Raw genomic sequence first — 17498 nt, 5'->3', positions numbered from 1 at the left:
TTCTCCAAAAGTAAATTTATTTAGTTAGCAAAATAATTACTGCATTCTTATTGCTTGAGTCTGAAACTTGCTTTTTGGGAGAAATGGATATGAACATTTATTTTCCTTCAACAAACACATTCGAGTCAGGAACTCCCTGTCAACATGGTAATTTGCACAGTGCTCAATATGCGATTCTCTTTCCTAGTTTATAGCATTCTCTGACATTCCAAGGAATGCTCTTTGAGGACTACCTGGAAGTAGGGGAAGAGCGAAACTAGGAATTGGGCGTGTGTGGATATGTGTTTGTAACGAGACTGGGATATGATTATTAGTTAACTAATATCCATACCTGAGCCTGACACAGCAGCTGCAGACGCAAAGAGCTCAGTAAAGGAGCTGTTGAACCAGCAAAGGTTGGCTTCAATTGGAAGGGTTATGCAGGTTCCAGGAACCCCACCCCTTCCCGGAGCTCAGGCTGGCCCTCAGGGCTGGCCCTAAATGGATGGAGGAGAGCTGGTCTTGTGGTAGCAAGCATGACTTGTCCCCTTAGCTAAGCAGGGTCCACCCTGGTTACATATGAATGGGAGTCTTGATGTGTGAGCACTGGAAGATATTCTCCTTAAGGGGTGGAGACACGCTGGGAAGAGCATCTAGGTTCCAAGTTCCCTCCCTGGCATCTCCAAGGCTGAGAGAGACTCTTGCCTGCAACCTTGGAAAAGCTGCTGCCAGTCTGTGAAGACAATACTGAGCTAGATGGACCAATGGTCTGACTCAGTATATGGCAGCTTCCTATGTTCCTATGATGCACGGCTCAGGACAGTTGCAGGGTGTGAGGCCCCATTGAGGTGGTGGTGACAACAGGACAGCAAACCCCGCCCCTCCAAAAAAAAAATAAAAAAAAAATAAAGGCAGGAAAAACAGGTTTACTGCTGGCTCCCTCTGCTGCGCGCTGCCATCACCCACTCCCTCCACCATTCTCCAGCGGACAGAATGAAGCAGAGCTGAGCTGCAGAAAGGCAGGCAGGCAAGCAAGCAGGGCAAGGCAAGCACTAGCAAACAGTTGCGTGGGACAGGTGGAGAGGTGAATGGCATGGCTGGGTCTCATCCTCTCTGATGTGAGAGGCAGGGCCTTCAATTACGGCCATCCCCACTGCCTGCCTCCCTCTCTGTCCCTCCGCCTATCCAGATGGGGGCCTGCAGCAGCAACGTGACTGGATGCCCTGGGTGCACTCACACTGGGGAACAGGAGATTCCAGCCTGCAGTCTCCCTACCACCACTGGCACGAGGCTGGGTGGGGGTCCAGGGCTCGGGGTGATGCCCCGATTCAGCCCCCACACACACCCACAAAGGACAGCAATGCTGGCCCTTATCCAAAGCAGGCACTGAATTGCCTGTGATTCTCCTGTGAGCACTTTGCCTCTGGTCATGGAGTTTGGCCTTGGCATTGCATCGCCTCTGCTCCTAGGCAGGGCTGCTCAACTTTGGCCCTCCTGCAGATGTTGGCCTACAAGTCCTGTAATCCCTGGCTATGGGCCACAGTGATTGGGGATTATGGCAGTTGTAGTCCAAAAACAGCTGGGGGGGGGGGCAAAGTTGAGCAGGCCTGTGACCTAGAGCAATGGAGGGGGTTCTAGGGACAGGGCAAGAGCTCTTTTGGGAGTACTAGCTCCCCAGAACTCTGAGGCTCCTCTGGGGGAGAGGATGACAAGCTCTGGCTGCTCCAAGTCTGTTGGATCTAGGGAACTTTTGTTCAGGGGTCTTGGCTGGGGCATGCTCCTCCTCTTCCTCCTCGGAGAGGGTCTCCTCTGGGTAGGAGTTCAGGTGGGTCGTGACAAAGAAGCACCTAATTATGTACTTGGAGGTTAATACAGCTCCGTGCTGTAGTAGCTGCCTGTCTACAGACAGGCAGCCCTATAGGAATACAGGAAGCTGCCTGATTACTGAGTCAGGCCATTGGTCTGAATAACTCAGGGTGGTCTGCATTGACTGGTGGTAGCCCTCCAGGGTGTCAGGCAGCTTTGGCTGAGGTCAGAGGTCTTGGCTGGGGCATGCTCCAGCTCTGCATTAGGAACATAGGAAACTGCCATATACTGAGTCAGACCATTGGTCTATCTAGCTCAGTATTGTCTTCACAGAATGGCAGGGCTTCTCCAAGGTTGCAGGCAGGAATCTCTCTCAGCCCTATCTTGGAGAAGCCAGGGAGGGAACTTGAAACCTTCTGCTCTTCCCAGAGCGGCTTCATCCCCTGAGGGGAATATCTTGCAGTGCTCACACATCAAGTCTCCCATTCAGATGCAACCAGGGCAGACCCTGCTTACCTATTGGGACAAGTCATGCTTGCTACCACAAGACCAGCTCTCCTCTCCTCATTGGACTGGGGATTGTATGCACTTAGCCTCCCATCGAGAACCAGCCCTGCCTTGTTTGGAAGGGCATACTGGCAAAGTAGCCACTGGTCTGCACAGTGTATCTGCCAGGTAGTATTGCCTCACCCACTCCACTCCATAGCCCTCCTTACCAGATATGAGCACACCTGCCCATTGTCACTGAGGAAGCCCCTATTCTGGAAGCCTCCTTTGTTTTTGGTTTTTGTTCTATTGGGATTCTATAGCTGACCCAGGCTTCCTCCATGTGCTCCCAGACATGAGCTTGATGCCAGATGCTCTGCCTAAGACTGGCTTGGTAGTGAGCAGTTTTCCTTCCTTCCTTCCTTCCTTCCTTCTCTCTCTTTTCTCCTTCATTCCTTCCCTCTTTCTTTCTTTCTCTTTCTCTTTCTCCCTTCTTCCTCTTTCTTTTCTTTTTCTCTCTGTTCCTTCCTTCCTTCCTTCCTTCCTTCCACTTGCCTTTCTGTCTTTCTTTTTCCATATATGAATGCTTGGCAGGGAAATTGCCCTAGAATGATTTAAAGTAAAAGTAAAGTAGTGACGTCGAGTCAGTGTCGAATCCTGGCTGGGTGCTCTACAAATAACATAATTGCCCTTCTCTCTCTCTCTCTCTCTACCTGAATATCTGCCTACACCACTGATCCCTCCCTCCCTTTTCATCACCTTCAGCAGACCAGGAGAGGTATAAACTGCTAATCTGCCAATCTATTTCCAGGCTCAAACAAGCCTAGTAGCATGCTATTTAGCAACTCCTTTGCTTTCTTAAATAATCTGACTGCTTCATTTGGAAGCCATGGATGATTTCATGAATGCATGTTTTACTTGCAGTCACATAGTATAATGGGTTTTGTAGTTTTAAGGGCAATGGCTGTACTTCGGCACACATGTTTTGCTTGTAAGAATGAAGATAAATCACAAAAAGGATTGAAATATTTTTGGGGGGGATGGTTTGCCATGAATAGCTTATGTGTGATAACAATGGAGATGAAAAGGCACATAAAGTTTAACATATAATGAGCATATATACTGTTCATTCACATACATGTGATCTGTAAGCTAATTCATCAAAAGCATTGTGGATTTCAGGAAATGCATGAATTTTCAGATTGATATTTACATGGTTAGAACAGTACACGCTGACCCCAAATTCTTCAGTAACCATTCTAGCAAAAATAGTCTGTTTCAGTAGTAACCTTACGATGGAGGGAAATATCCAGAATACATCCCACCCACTCAGACTGCTTGTCTGCTTCCTTTCAGCCCACCTGAGACCGAGTTTCATCTGCTTTGGCCCACCTCCACTTGAATTTCATATAATGCCTTGTACTGCGTACAGCTTTGGTCACCGTATCTTAAGAAAGCTCTTGTAGAACTGGAAAAGGTGCAGAAGAGGGCAACCGAGATGATCAGGGGCCTAGGGCACCTTGCTTACGAGGCAAGGCTACAACACCTGGGGCTTTTTAGCTTAGAAAAAAGACATCTGCAGGGAGACATGACAGAGGTCTATAAAATTATGCATGGAGTGGAGGGGGTGGACAGAGAGAAATTTTTCTCCTTCTCTCACAGCACTAGAACCACGGATCATCCCATGAAACTGAAAGTTAGGACCGACAAGAGGAAGTACTTTTTTACACTGTGCATAATTAATCTATGGAATTCCTTGCTATGGAATGTGGTGATGCCATCAGCTTGGATGGCTTTAAAAGGGGCTTAGACAAATTCATGGACGACAGGTCTATCAATGGCTACTAGTCTGGTGGCTGTGGGCTACGTCCAGCCTCAGAGGCATGATACCTCTCAATACCAGGTGCAGGGGAGCAATAGCAGGAGAGGGCATGCCCTCACCTCTTGCCTATGGGCTCCTCAGAGGCATCTGTGGTGGGCCACTGTGTGAAGCAGGATGTTGGACTAGATGGGCCTTGGGCCTGATCCAGCAGGGCTGCTTATGTTCTTATGATAGACTCTCCAAATTTCATTTGGTGCAGGATCCTGAACTGTGCTAATCACTTTTGACTACCAGTGTTTTAATCACATAACCAGATTTGTAATATTTATCATTTCCTCTTAGTAGATTGTTTCCATCTCATATATCTAATTAATCAGAAACTCCCTAAATCTATATTTTGCTTAGGAGCATGTAGAAGTCATGGTTTTATTCCAAGAAATAGCAGGACATTGCCTATCCTTGCTTGGCTGACATCTTACTCAATTATTAGTCCACATTTTCAGTTGCTCCCATTTCTTTTTTTCTTCACAACTCTCTGTGGATAGGATCCACCCCGAGCATAAGATCTGGTACTCTCCCACCCACTCAGTCTGCTTGTCTGCTTCCTTTCAGCCCACCTGGGACTTAGTTTCATCTGCTCTGTCCCACCTCCACATGAATTTGGCCTATCCTGCCCATCATATAATTTTTAAAACCATCTCAATTTTGTTTACTTTGGGAACAGTGCTGACTACTTCCATGTTGAGTGAGAACTGAAAAAGCAAGAGGGACCTGTGCTGAACACACACACACACACACACACGCACCGTTTCTGATTATGCGTGTTTACTTAGCTTATTGAAATGACATCTTTTGATAACTGCAGGCAAGGCAGTTGCCTGGGTGGTGTCACCCATGAGTGGGTGTCTCTTCTCTGGATCATGGCCTGAAATTAAGTAATATAAACATTATTATGAGGAATGTTCAAGAGGAAACTTAATTCCATTCCTACTTCAAAGCAACCACAGGTGATTTTGAATAAGGTGAGAAAGAATAAGGTAAGAATAAGGTAATTTGAATACTGGCCCCAATCCCAAACTATGTATGAAGTGGGAGATCCATGATCAGATCTCCTGATGTTGAAAGCCCTATTCAGACATTATGTTGTACCTGCGTTTGGATGTCTTGTACATATTTGTGTGAAAAACTGTACCTGCTTATATTGGGATGCTAAGGAAAAGTTAACATATTTTTTTGCTAGGAGAAAACCTATAAAGCAGGGCTACTCAACATACTCCCTCTGGCTCATTTTGGACTACAGCTCCCAGCATCCGTAGCCCCAGAGGCCAATAGTCAGAGATTATAGGAGTTGTAGGCCAACATCTGCAGGAGGCGGCCCAAAGTTGAGCAGCCCTCAATAAAGGTAGTGGGTTTTTTTTGCTGTGAATGTCGCCATAATTAAGTTGCTGACTGTTATGGAGATTCCAATGAGTGATAAATTGAAAACTCACATAATGCACAATAGTCACATGTAACTGTACCAGTGTCCACTGTACAATCATTTTAAGAGTGTTGAACTTAACGTGAATATGACTACATAGGAACATAGGAAGCTGCCATATACTGAGTCAGACCAGTGGTCCATCTAGGTCAGTATTGTCTTCACAGACTGGCAGTGGCTTCTCCAAGGTTGCAGGCAGGAATCTCTCTCAGCCCTATCTTGGAGAAGCCAGGGAGGGAACTTGAAACAGACTATAGTTTGTACTTTAAGGTGGCTGTAGGGGTATCTGATTTTGACTAGAACAGCAGCTGTAGATGGGTACTTAATCCTTTCCCCACACCATATTCCTGATCTAAATCTCTCCTGAAGCTACTAGTTAGCTCCAGTGGGGCACAATGCAGGTTAAAAGCAGTTTCAGAGGATGATTTAGATCAGAGATAAGGGTCAGGGTGGGGGGAATGGGTGAAACACCATATCTTCCAGCACAGCTGCTCTGATCAAAATTTGAGTCTACCATATGTGCTTTAAAGTAGAATAAATAATGTCGGAAGATCAAGTAATGGATCTCCAAGGTCACGTGTAGCTGGGAGGTCTTACGACCTATATTTTACTTTGACTATGCTACCAGTAATAGTAGCCAGAAGCTGCACATTGAGAATTATGGTTATTCTTATCTATTTTGAAGGAAATGCTCCCCCAACCCACCGTCCTCTCTTTGAATGGGGGCTGTATGGCACATTTGCAACCCAAATGGGTGAACTATACAAGGAAAGAAAATCTGAAACTCCGGATGGTTTTGTTAATGCAATCTTGTCTGTGCTGCAAGACCAAACCGTGTTCATTACACATGAGGGATTGTATTCGAATGCACATCTGTTCTGCTCTAAAAAATAAACAAAGGAAACCCCTTTTCACCCTTGGCTCTTTTCCTTTAAATGTTAAACCAAAGAAGAATGAACAGAGTCCTTCAGCTGAAAGATAAAATAGCACACATACAAAGTATTTTCTCATCTCTTTGGCACTTTCAAGCCTTTTGCCAGCTGTACAGCTAGCAGATTGTGGTGGAGATATTGGAGATGGGCTGATGCACTTTATAAATTTTGCTTATGTAGTGATGGGATTGAAGGCGTTCTGGACTCAGGATGCCCAAAGCACTCCATACCAGTTTGGCCCAGCTCTCCAGCTAATGGAGAATGTAATTTTCTCCTGCTCTCATCTGAAGACACAAGCAGGGCCCCACAGACTTGGCACGAACTTTCTGCGTGACTTGAAGAGCTGAATTCTTTGATAATTATGCCAAGTTGGGCATGTTTGCTTACTTTCCTTAATATATTTTGCTTCTGCCAAAGCAAAGGGGTAAAGCACTGAAACAGCAACTCTAATTACTCGAACAGATATCCTGATCTGTTCCTCCTCTGGCTGCTGAGATGCCACTAGACTTGGACCACATATCTTCAAGCCACCATTTGATGCCATTAAAAGCTGGAAGAGGTAGGTTTGTTCACATGACCATTGGGGGGTAGGTAGGAGCAGAAGCGATCTTTCCCACAGACCTTGGGGATCTGGTCCATGGCCTCCTGTCTCCAGGGGGGGGGCTTGAAATGTTCTGGGGGGCCTCTCCAGAGGCCTGCCGCCCCCCCGCCTCACCACTCTAAGTCATTTTTGCTGCTATTTACTTGGCTCTGGGGTGAGCCAAGCAGGCCTCCCCCGTGGTGGTGGTAGCAGCGGGCGCAGCAGCTGGTGGGCCTGTCTGTCCAGCCGCTGCACCCACCTCTGCCACCACCATGGGGGAGGCCTGCTCGGCTCACCCCCCACCCCCTGGCCATGCAAATGGCAGCAAAAATTGCAAAGATCAGTGTGGTGGGGCAGCGGTGAGGCAGTGGCAAGCTTTATTTTAAAAAAACTTTTTAAGGGGGGTGCTCATGGTGGCAAATCCTCATGGTGGTGGTGGTGGGGGCTTGTGGCAGGGGGTCCTCCGAAGCCCTTCGGGACCAGGCTCCAAAATGACCTAGTTGCACCACTGAGTAGGAGGGCAGGAGAGCTCCTAGAAGGACACAATCAGAATCTCCATTCTGGCTCCACAAGCCCAGGAAACAGAGGTGCAAGGCAGCCGCAATGTCTGTTGTTGAAATCGGCAGCTGCAAGCCCCATCCCTCCATGGAACGTCTTCTGAAGGCCCCTTTGCCTTCCCAGTATGCTTGGTGGTGCCAGCAGACTGGAAAACTTCATGACGTCAGTGGCTGCCCTCTGATTGACCATAAAGGAACAGGTGGTGGAGGCAGCCCTGCTGAAGCTGCTCCAGCTTCAGGATCATCGAGTGTGCTTTGCAGGGTGGCCCGACCATGATTGGCAGCCACTGTAGCTACAGTTCTCTATGGTTCCCATGTGGAGGAAAGGGGTGCTCCATGCTATGGCTGGACAGAAGAGCTTCATGAATTCTTACAACTAGAGAATCAAGGTAGGAGTGCAGGGTATAGAATCTGGGGGAAAGCTGGGCTGGAAGGATTTGTGGAAGTTCTCATGATCATGCAAAACACAGTAACCTAGCTTCTCCCCTGATTTTAATGGTCATGTGAACCGTGTGTGTGTGTGTGTGTTTAAATTCAATCACAGATTATCAGGATGTTGAATTCCAAACCAAATCCCTTGATTGTGTAGTATAATTGCCAAATTTTCAGCAATGCCCTATGCCTTCAAAAGGGGCTTTGCGGTTATGTGACTTGTGTGCTTCCCAACAAGCACTGTTACCACACTTAAGATTTTATTCTTTTAAAATGATGTCTTTAAGCTATCCTGTTGTGTGGAAAGGCAGGCTAAACACTGAATAAATGAAAACCAGGGATGTGCACGAATCGATTTGGCGTGGCCTGCCAAATTGTTTCGGCAGGGCCAGAAGTGGTAGCTTTAAGTATGAGTAAAGCAGGTCCTTACCTGCTCCTCCACTGCCCCACCGCTTTTCCGGGCGTGGCGCAGCGCCACTCAGAAGTTCATGAGTGGGCTGTGTGTGGTGGCAGGTCCTCTCACCTCCGGTTCCCAAACCTGAATGTACAAACTAGGGAATTACAGTTGTTGTTGGTTTTTTAAACTGACCTGTGGTTTACCTCTCCAAACTGTGTTTTGTCACCTTCGATTCTCTCAAAGTTTCATTTGCTCGGCCTCCGGTTTACCTGTGCCAGCATTACATATGAACGCTGGCACGCAGTTTCATCACTCTAAAACCAGAATTAAGGGAGGAAGCTCCTCCCTCGCTCCGGCTCCCATTGGCTGTGCAGGCTGTCCTTCAGGAAAGAAGGAAGTCCGCACAGCCAGATCCCCTGCCTCCAAAGAGACTGCTCTCCCAAACATACAAAAGTGTGCAGGAGAGTGGGGGGCGGGGAGGAGGGGCTTGGAACCGTGGGTCCACTGGACTTGTGGTTCTGCATTACGTATGACCTGGGCTACAGTCTCTTATGCAGATAAAAGGAGAAGTTCTCAGTTTGTTTTCAAGGCAACAAGTCTGGAGCAAGCAAACAAACCACGACTCTACCTGCAAACCAGTACATAGAGACATTCGCACAGAGAAGCATGCCCCATACAAAGAACTGAGAAAATGGTTGTGGCAAAATCTCAACCTATCTCCCCACCACATATGTGAGTTCCTTGATGATGCAGGGAGTAAGGTTTCTGAGCCCTGATGACAGGCGGGCTATAGAAAAAGGCCAAACATTTAATGGCCTCTTAAAAAAAAAAGCGCTGAATATTATCCAAAAACTGCAGCAGATGTTTCAGCTCAGCACCACTATTTTAATAATTGGCTTAAACATTGAAATATCTGTGACATTTTGGCTGCTGCTACTGCCATCTCCATCCTCTGCAGTTGGTATTCAGAGGTATACTGCCTCTGAATATGGAGGTTCATCATAGAAATTTGGAATAATAGCAGTAATAAATCTATCCTCCATAAATGCATCTGATCCCCGTTTCAAGCTATTTAAGCTAGTGGGCATCACCACAGGGTAAGATTGCATGAGGAAGTTGTGTAGAAGCCTGCAGCAGTGTGTGTACAGGGAGTAAGATCACACTTGGAACTTTCATGAAAACTCTGACTATCCCACATTTTATTGCTGTATGGGGAGACCCAGAGAAAACGTGTAATTTGGACTTCAAAGTGCAAACGAATCTTTCAGCATCATTTTTTCCCTGATATATCTTTACTTCCCTCTAGTGGAATTTATGTGAATGCCCAATACTTTGAATCTCCAACACAATGTATAACAGCAATGAATACCCCAACATAAAAGCCCCCTTTTTGCATGTGTCTCTTGTTAATGCTGGGTATCTGAAATGTGGTACCCCACTGTCATTTAAGGGACACACACCGTGGAGATTTAGCTCTGACAGGGACCCTGCAGTCCATCGGTATGGGCCCTAACGGGTGTAATGGTTGGAGTAGCAGGGTAGAACTGTAGAGACTGGGTTCAAATCCCTTCTTAGCTCTGATGCACATTGGTGGTGGCCCATAGCTCCCTCCAGTTTAACCTACTCCACAGGGTTGTTGTGAAGATAAAAGAGGGAGTAGAATAACCATATATGCTGCCCTGAACTCCTTGGAGGAAGGGTGGAATGATAGTAATGAAATTAGTCTAATTGGCACAGACATGCATTTCAGTTATTAATTATTTAGAACATGTCTTGCCCATCTTCCAAAATATACACACCCCTTCTGCTTACACTTAGGGTTGCCAACTCTGACTGAAGCAGTTCTGGGAGATTTTCTTCCAGATGTAATGATGTAATCCTTTGGAGGATGGATCTGTCAATGGCTACTGGTCTTGATGGCTATAGGCTACCTCTAGGATCAGAGCAGGAGAAAGACACAGAAGGGCCAAGGGTGAACAAAAAGAGTGAAACAGAAGCCTTATTCACATGTTGCATCCAACACTGGTACAAGGGTACAGCATGCACAGGTACAGATTTGTAGACAGGCACAGTTATTCACCCAACCACCTTAAATGGCGCAGCAGGGAAATGCTTGACTAACAAACAGAAGGTTGACGGTTCAGATCCCTGCTGGTACTATGTCGGGCAGCAGTGATACAGGAAGATGCTGAAAGGCATCATCTCATACTGTGTGGGAGGAGGCAATGGTAAACCCCTCCTGTATTCTACCAAAAGAAAACCACAGAGCTCTGTGGGTGCCAGGAGTCGAAATTGACTTGATGTCACACTTTACCTTACAGTTATTCAAATGCTATGTTGCACACATACAGTAGTGCATGTCCTATCTGGACTATGCATTTGAGGGGCCCATACCCACGTTGATTTTTAAAACAAATGCAGCTATAGTCTTTCACACAAAAATTTGTGAGTATACAGACATCTTTACATCCATGCAACATAATAGGGCTGTCACACAACTAGGGACATAGGAAACTGCCATATACCAAGTCAGACCATTGGTCCATCTAGCTCAGTGTTGTCTTCACAAATTGGAAGCGACTTCTCCAGGGTTGAAGGCAGGAGTATCTCTCAGCCCTATCTTGGAGATGCCAGTGAGGGAACTTGGAACTTTCTACATGCAAGTGTGCAGATGCTCTTCCCAGAGCAGCCCCATCCGCGAAGGGGAATATCTTACAGTGCTCACACATGTAGTCTCCCATTAAAATGCAAACCAGACCCTGCTTAGCAAAAGGGACATGTCATGCTTGCTACCACAAGACCAGCTCTCCTCCCTGTTAATGGGGTAGGACAAGCATCATACCCAGCTTCAGTAGTTGTGTGTGGTCCTGATTTTTGGTCACCTGTTAGCAAATCCTACGTAGGAGGAGCGGGGAGTGATCATGTGTGCGAGGGGAGCTGGGTAGGATGGCCTTTTCTCCTATTTTGTCAAAATTCTGGGTACGAGAGCTGAGCAGGACTGTGCCCTCCTACCCAGCTCCTCTCTCACACACAATCACTCCCTGCTTCTCCTACCTAGGTTTCTCACATAATCAAAAAGGGAGAGTGCACCCAGCTCCTGAAGCTGGGTAGGACATTTGTCCTACCCACTTTTTGATCATGTGAACAACTTTAATGTTTGAATAGGGCAAATATAAGAGGAGAAAGATGGAGATGCTAGGTGGTAACATGTAGTACAGTACATACATTGCAGTGCAGTAATATATGCAAAGTGGGCCTTATAATACTACTCCTTGGGGTAAAAGGTGATCTCGGGACTGAAAGGCTACTGCATTCCAAGTGAGGCTGAACACCAGAGATTCCTTGGTGTAAAGTGCTCTGCTGGAGCTTCACCTGCTAGCTGAGGTTTTCTGTTGCCTTTGAACTGAGGAAATGAAACAACTGCAAAAAATAAAAATAAAAAATCTTAGGCTACAGGCAGGGCTGAAGCCAGTGCTTGCTGCTTCAAACATTCATTTTGCTTGGCAGGGAGCACTGCTGGATTCACCGCGCCAGGCCAGGGCGTTTCTGAGTGCCGACAGAAAACAGGCTTTGAAAACTGCCATTTCAAGCTAATGCAGAATAGCTGAGAGAGCGATGCTCACAAGATGGTCGGGAGGATGATGGGAAGGTAATAACGTGCTCTGGAATATCACGAGTACACAACAGTGTTGCCATTTCTACAACCAGCAGCATGTTCTTAGATATTCTTTTTTTTTAAAATTATTAACCACTTACACTAGGGGGAAATGCATACATCTAGGCAAATCCTGTAGATACAGAGGCAGCGAAGTACAAAACAATGAATCCTTTACAGATAAACCACTCAATAATTTAAAATTTCTGGCTACATTTACAATGGATTAAAATCCAGTTGTTCTGCCAACTGAGAGGAGGATAACACTCTGTGCGTCTGATTAAGTGAACCATTGTCCGCAAAAACTTATGTTGCAATAATGTCTTTGACTTTGAGGTGCCACAAGAGTCGTTGTTGTTGTTGTTTTGTTTTTCCATTCTTATTGTTCTTATTGTTCGTATTCTTATTGTTCCAATAATCTTAAAATCTTGGGATGTCAACTTCTTCTAAGTTCAACTACATTATTTAAAAGTTAGCCTCCCCATTCCCAGAACTGACTACAGTATTTCTAACCATGCCTTCGAAGCTGGCATTTCCCTCAACCTACAGTGTTTGACAAAGGTTGTTTTTAACACTAACAAATTAAATGTCCATCTTTCCACTTTTGATAATTATTATAATTTCTTAAGAATAAAGTTTATCTTTGTGTGAAAATTTAAGGCGTACCGTTAATGTTTTAAAGTCCCATTAACTGATTGATTGAGTTCACTGATTTCATTAAGTCCCATTGATCCTGTCCCATTGATGAATTAAAAGCTTAACTTTGGCTGGATTGTGCCTATTATATTTAATTCCTTGTGTAGTTTTTTATGCTGTTAACATTTCCACATTAAGGAGAGATTTATCATAGTGTTCCAATGGTTCATAAAGGATGTCCATCTTATGTGAAAAATATCTTCCTTCCTTCTTTCCTTCCTTCCTTCCCTGTTAATTTGAACACCATAGGCATGTCCAGTGCTTTTTAAACCATTCATAAAAGTTTGGAAGTGGTGTATACAGCTTTCGGCATCTTGCATATACTATTCCAGATATTGAGCTCTTCATATAGAACACTTTTTCTGAATAGTTTATTGGTGTGAATTTAACAAGAAAAATCATAAGGATTAGTGCAAGTGATCTTGAAATGATCTCAAATTCAGATCCAGTCCTCATAATTCCCACCCAAGTCATCCATTGATATCCTCAATTATTTAAGATATCAATCCATGTCATCAGCCCCACCCACATGTATGCAGTTCACAGTGGTGTGAGATTGCACCATGAGGCAGTGGATCTCATGCCCTGGATGTGTGCACAATGGCACAAATTGTCCCCTTTGCTACATAGTGTCCAACCTGGCTTACTTTTGAATGGGAGACTACGAGCCCTTTCTCAGGTTCGAGTGAGAGGACTTGAGGGTGGGTGCCTTCCCCGCAGACGATCCATGTGGAGTTGCTGGGCGCATGAATCGTGTGCCCAGATAGCTTGCAGCTGTCGGTGTTTCAGTGCCAGCTGGAAGCATCCAGTCAATTAAACAGGATTAAGCTGGTGTGAGAGGAGAGCTGGTCTTGTGGTAGCAAACATGACTTGTCCCCTTAGCTAAGCAGGGTCTGCCCTGGTTTCATATGAATGGGAGACTAGAAGTGTGAGCACTGTAAGATATTCCCCTCAGGGGATGGAGCCACTCTGGGAAGAGCAGAATGTTTCAAGTTCCCTCCCTGGCTTCTCCAAGATAAGGCTGAGAGAGACTCCTGCCTGTAAACTTGGAGGAGCCGCTGCCAGTCTGTGTACATGATATTGAGCTAGATGGACCAAGGGTCTGACTCAGTATAAGGCAGCTTCCCATGTTCCTATCTTGAAGCCAGAGTAAATTACACACACACACACACACACACACACACACACACACACACACACAGAGCTATGATAAGTGGCTTAACGTGAAAATCTAGTAATAATCAAGTTGTTCTAGTAAGAACGAATCTGCCTACTTTCCTTTAACTGTCTCCACAGCACGACTAAATTTGGTTCAAATTGAGGTCCACAAGTTAGATCTCTTGCACTTCAGATGTTTACGCATCCACCATGTTTCCATGTTTACGATTGGGTTGGATGACATCATCAAAAATTACGCCGTTGAGGTGTCCCTATGTGTCCCTACAACTGTACCCAATTTGGTTCATATTGGTCCAGGTGTTGTGAAGTTGATGTGGGCACACACAGACACACACAAAGAAAGCCGGGTGATCTCATAAGCCTACTGGAAAGTAAGCTAAAATATTTATCTATCTATTTATTTATTTATTTATTTATTACATTTTATATCCCGCTGTTCCTCCAAGGAGTCCAGAGCGGTGTACTACATACTTGAGTTTCTCCTCACAACAACCCTGTGAATTAGGCTAGGCTGAGAGAGAAATGACTGGCCCAGAGTCACCCAGCTAGTATCATGGCTGAATGGGGATTTGAACTCGGGTCTCCCCGGTCCTAGTCCAGCACTCTAACCACTACACCACCCTGGCTCAATTTGAAATGATTTGGTCTAGAATTTGGATGTTTTTGGGTAAAGAAAGCATCCATAACAATCTTTAAGATCCAGTGACCCAGCTGACTTCAAATATAGGACTGCAGCCTTGTTTTTTCATTGTTTACATTCTGCTGACAGATCAGAAGTTTGCGAGAAAAGGAATTTGCTCTTCTTGCATTTCACAAGGGCACTGGAGTAAAAGCACAATGTCTGGAACAATAAATTTGATGTTCACATTGCCAATTATTCTTTTGCGGGGTCTTAAAGTTTTCTGTCAGTGAACATTCTCTCCACATTCTTTCATTCCATGTTGTCTGAACATGTTTCTTAAATACACTCATCCCATTCTTGGCCCTTTGAGCTACATTATGACCATCTGATATTTTTCTCTGGGGCTTTTTGTGTAAACCCATCAACACATCTAAAGTACATTTTACTTGTCTTGATTTTTTTTAATCTTATGAGAAATTAGTCCTATATATTCCATTCAGTGATTTAGAGTACCTGTTCCAAATTGCATAGCACATACTATAACACATTATGCATTTAGCATGCTATATATACAATCAAGGAGAAAGAAAAGACAGGATTTCCCACCGCTTTTCCATCACAGAATCTTTCTAATGATGGATCTTGTTTAGATGCTGTATAATAATACACACTAAACACTAAAAGCTCTCTGAACTCAGAAGGAGGTTCCAATCTCGAATTGGTATGATAAGGGATGCCAAAGGACAGACAGTAACTGACTCAGGGAAGATCAAACAGAGATGGAAGGAGTATACTGAAAATCTGTACAGCAGGGATATCAACATCCAAGATACTCTAGAAGATATTCCCTACTTGCAAGAACCTCTAGTATGGGAAGATGAAGTTAGATCAGCATTCATTTCATTTAAAAATGACACAATCAATCAATCAATCAATCAATCAGATTTGTGCATCGCCCCAAACTTTAGTCTCTGGGTGGTTAACAACAACATAAAACAAGTTTTTTTAAAAATACACAATTTTTTAAAAAACAATTTAGACATTCTAGAAGTCAAAAACAGATTAAAACTTAAAAATTTAAAAAGCTGAAAAAGCTAGGGTGAAGAGACATTGTTAGGCCTAGCAATGTGCCTGAGAGACAGGGCCCAGGCATGGGGGTACACCTTACCTTGGCCCAGAGGAACAGGAGGCCCAGTCTGGGCTGCAAGCCAATACCATGAGCAGGAACATGCAGCTAAATTTTAGGTCATGCTTGAGGATGTCTATGTGAACTTATTCTCTTATATCTAGATGGGGTATCCACATTGTGTGAAGTTTACTGGAGCCAATCAAAAGCCGTGTCAGAACATACCAAGCAATACACAGAACAGTCAGCCGGCAGCTCGTTGTTAGCATTTGGAAATTGCTGACTGTATAAAAATTGGCTTTTGTGGTAGCATAATGATACCACAGTGGAATGGGAAGGAAAGGGCAGAGAAGGGACAGCATCAATAAAATTGAGCCTGTCTCCCTATGGACTTATGCAAGCCTGAACTACTTGTGATCCACAGAGCAAATGCAACCCACAAGCATTTTGGCCTCCCTGGTGCATGGCAACCCCGCTGTTTTTGCAGTCCCAGGCAAGAAGCAGAATCAAATTTAGATTTTGATTGCTTTATTATGGTCATTGACCCGAACCGGCAGCAGTAGAATCAGAGGATCACCGAGTCCCTACAGAGGCACCCTATATGGCAACTGACTGTTTTGGCCATTGGCCGTAAATAAAGTATCTATCTATCTATCTATCTATCTATCTATCTATCTATCTATCTATCTATCTATCTATGGCAACTGAGCTGTATTCTACTTGGTGTATCAGTCCCAGGCTTATATATATTTATGTCAACAGAATGACAGGCTACTTTAAAAACGCTGAAAATACTAATTGGTGGCAAAACCAGCTGCAGCTAGGCCTTACTACATAAAAAATGTAAAATAGATTGTTGCCATGCTTCTGAAATATTATATTAATAGAGGAATCAATTACCAAGGCAGAGGTTGCTAGTAGAGGCAGGGGCTTGCCGTATTTTAGTTTATCCCCTTGAGTTGTTGTTGTTGTTGTTGCTGCTGCAGGTAAAAAAAGGGTGTTGTTTTAAAAGAGGGATGCAGATCAAAGCCTCTAGTGCAAGCCAGTTGGAACCGGGAAGCTGTGGTGTATGCATTGATGTACAGGATTTATGAGTTGACATGGTCTCTGTTAAGGTGGATCCTTTTTGTTCACCAGAAATTTTGACCCAAATCCCACAACTCTGCACCTAGAAAATCCACATCTTTGCAAATTTGTAGTTGGTTATCATTACGTTTTACTAAATATGGGTGGGGTTTTTTGGGGGGAATTTCAGTAGCTCTGTTCACATGTTATCTTCAACACACATATAATCTATTGCAATCTACGTACAGTTTCTGTACGTACAGTTTAACACATGTACAGCAGTACACTTCCTATCAGTACTCTGCATTTGAGGGGACCTGTACCCAAGTTCACTTTTAAAATGAACTCATGTACAGTCATTCACCCAGCATACTGTTTCAACAGGGCTGCAGAGCACTGCCATTTCACAGGCACTCCCATCTCCTCAGTGAGTTGAGCAGCTCGTTTTGCCTGCCCTGTCTTCTCCAGCTCTAGTCTGGTCTTCTGCCTGCTCTTCAGCTGTCTTCCTAAGACCACTGCCCCTCACCAAGTCTTGACGTCAATCTGCCTCTGAGCACTCTTAAAGCCATTGATATAGCCCACCCTATAGAACGCTCAGGGGATCTATTCAATCCCTGAGAGGGTCGTGTCTGGCGGTGTTCCCAGTGGTGGTCTCCCCTACTGACCAATGGTATTGACCAAAAT

The 17498-nt window shown here is 44.8% G+C and overlaps 1 long non-coding RNA gene across 2 annotated transcripts; it reads right to left on the bottom strand.

Annotated features, from left to right (window-relative positions):
- Positions 1 to 2313: 2313 nt before the first annotated feature.
- LOC128328579 (uncharacterized) lies at positions 2314 to 15887 on the bottom strand. 2 transcript variants are annotated; one of them, XR_008309309.1, is made up of 5 exons: positions 15792 to 15887; positions 10284 to 10404; positions 8505 to 8625; positions 4900 to 5018; positions 2314 to 2875 (listed from the first exon to the last, which is right to left on the bottom strand). It is a non-coding gene; the product is annotated as an uncharacterized LOC128328579 (long non-coding RNA). The 2 variants fall into 2 exon arrangements; XR_008309308.1 differs by having other exon boundaries at positions 2314 to 5018.
- Between the last annotated feature and the right edge of the window lie 1611 nt (positions 15888 to 17498).

Source organism: Hemicordylus capensis, chromosome 5 (genome assembly GCF_027244095.1).
Source record: "Hemicordylus capensis ecotype Gifberg chromosome 5, rHemCap1.1.pri, whole genome shotgun sequence".
In the NCBI taxonomy this organism is placed as follows: Eukaryota; Metazoa; Chordata; class Lepidosauria; order Squamata; family Cordylidae; genus Hemicordylus; species Hemicordylus capensis.
Note: the sequence above shows the minus strand (reverse complement) of the source record. Positions and strands in the feature narration are given on the sequence as shown.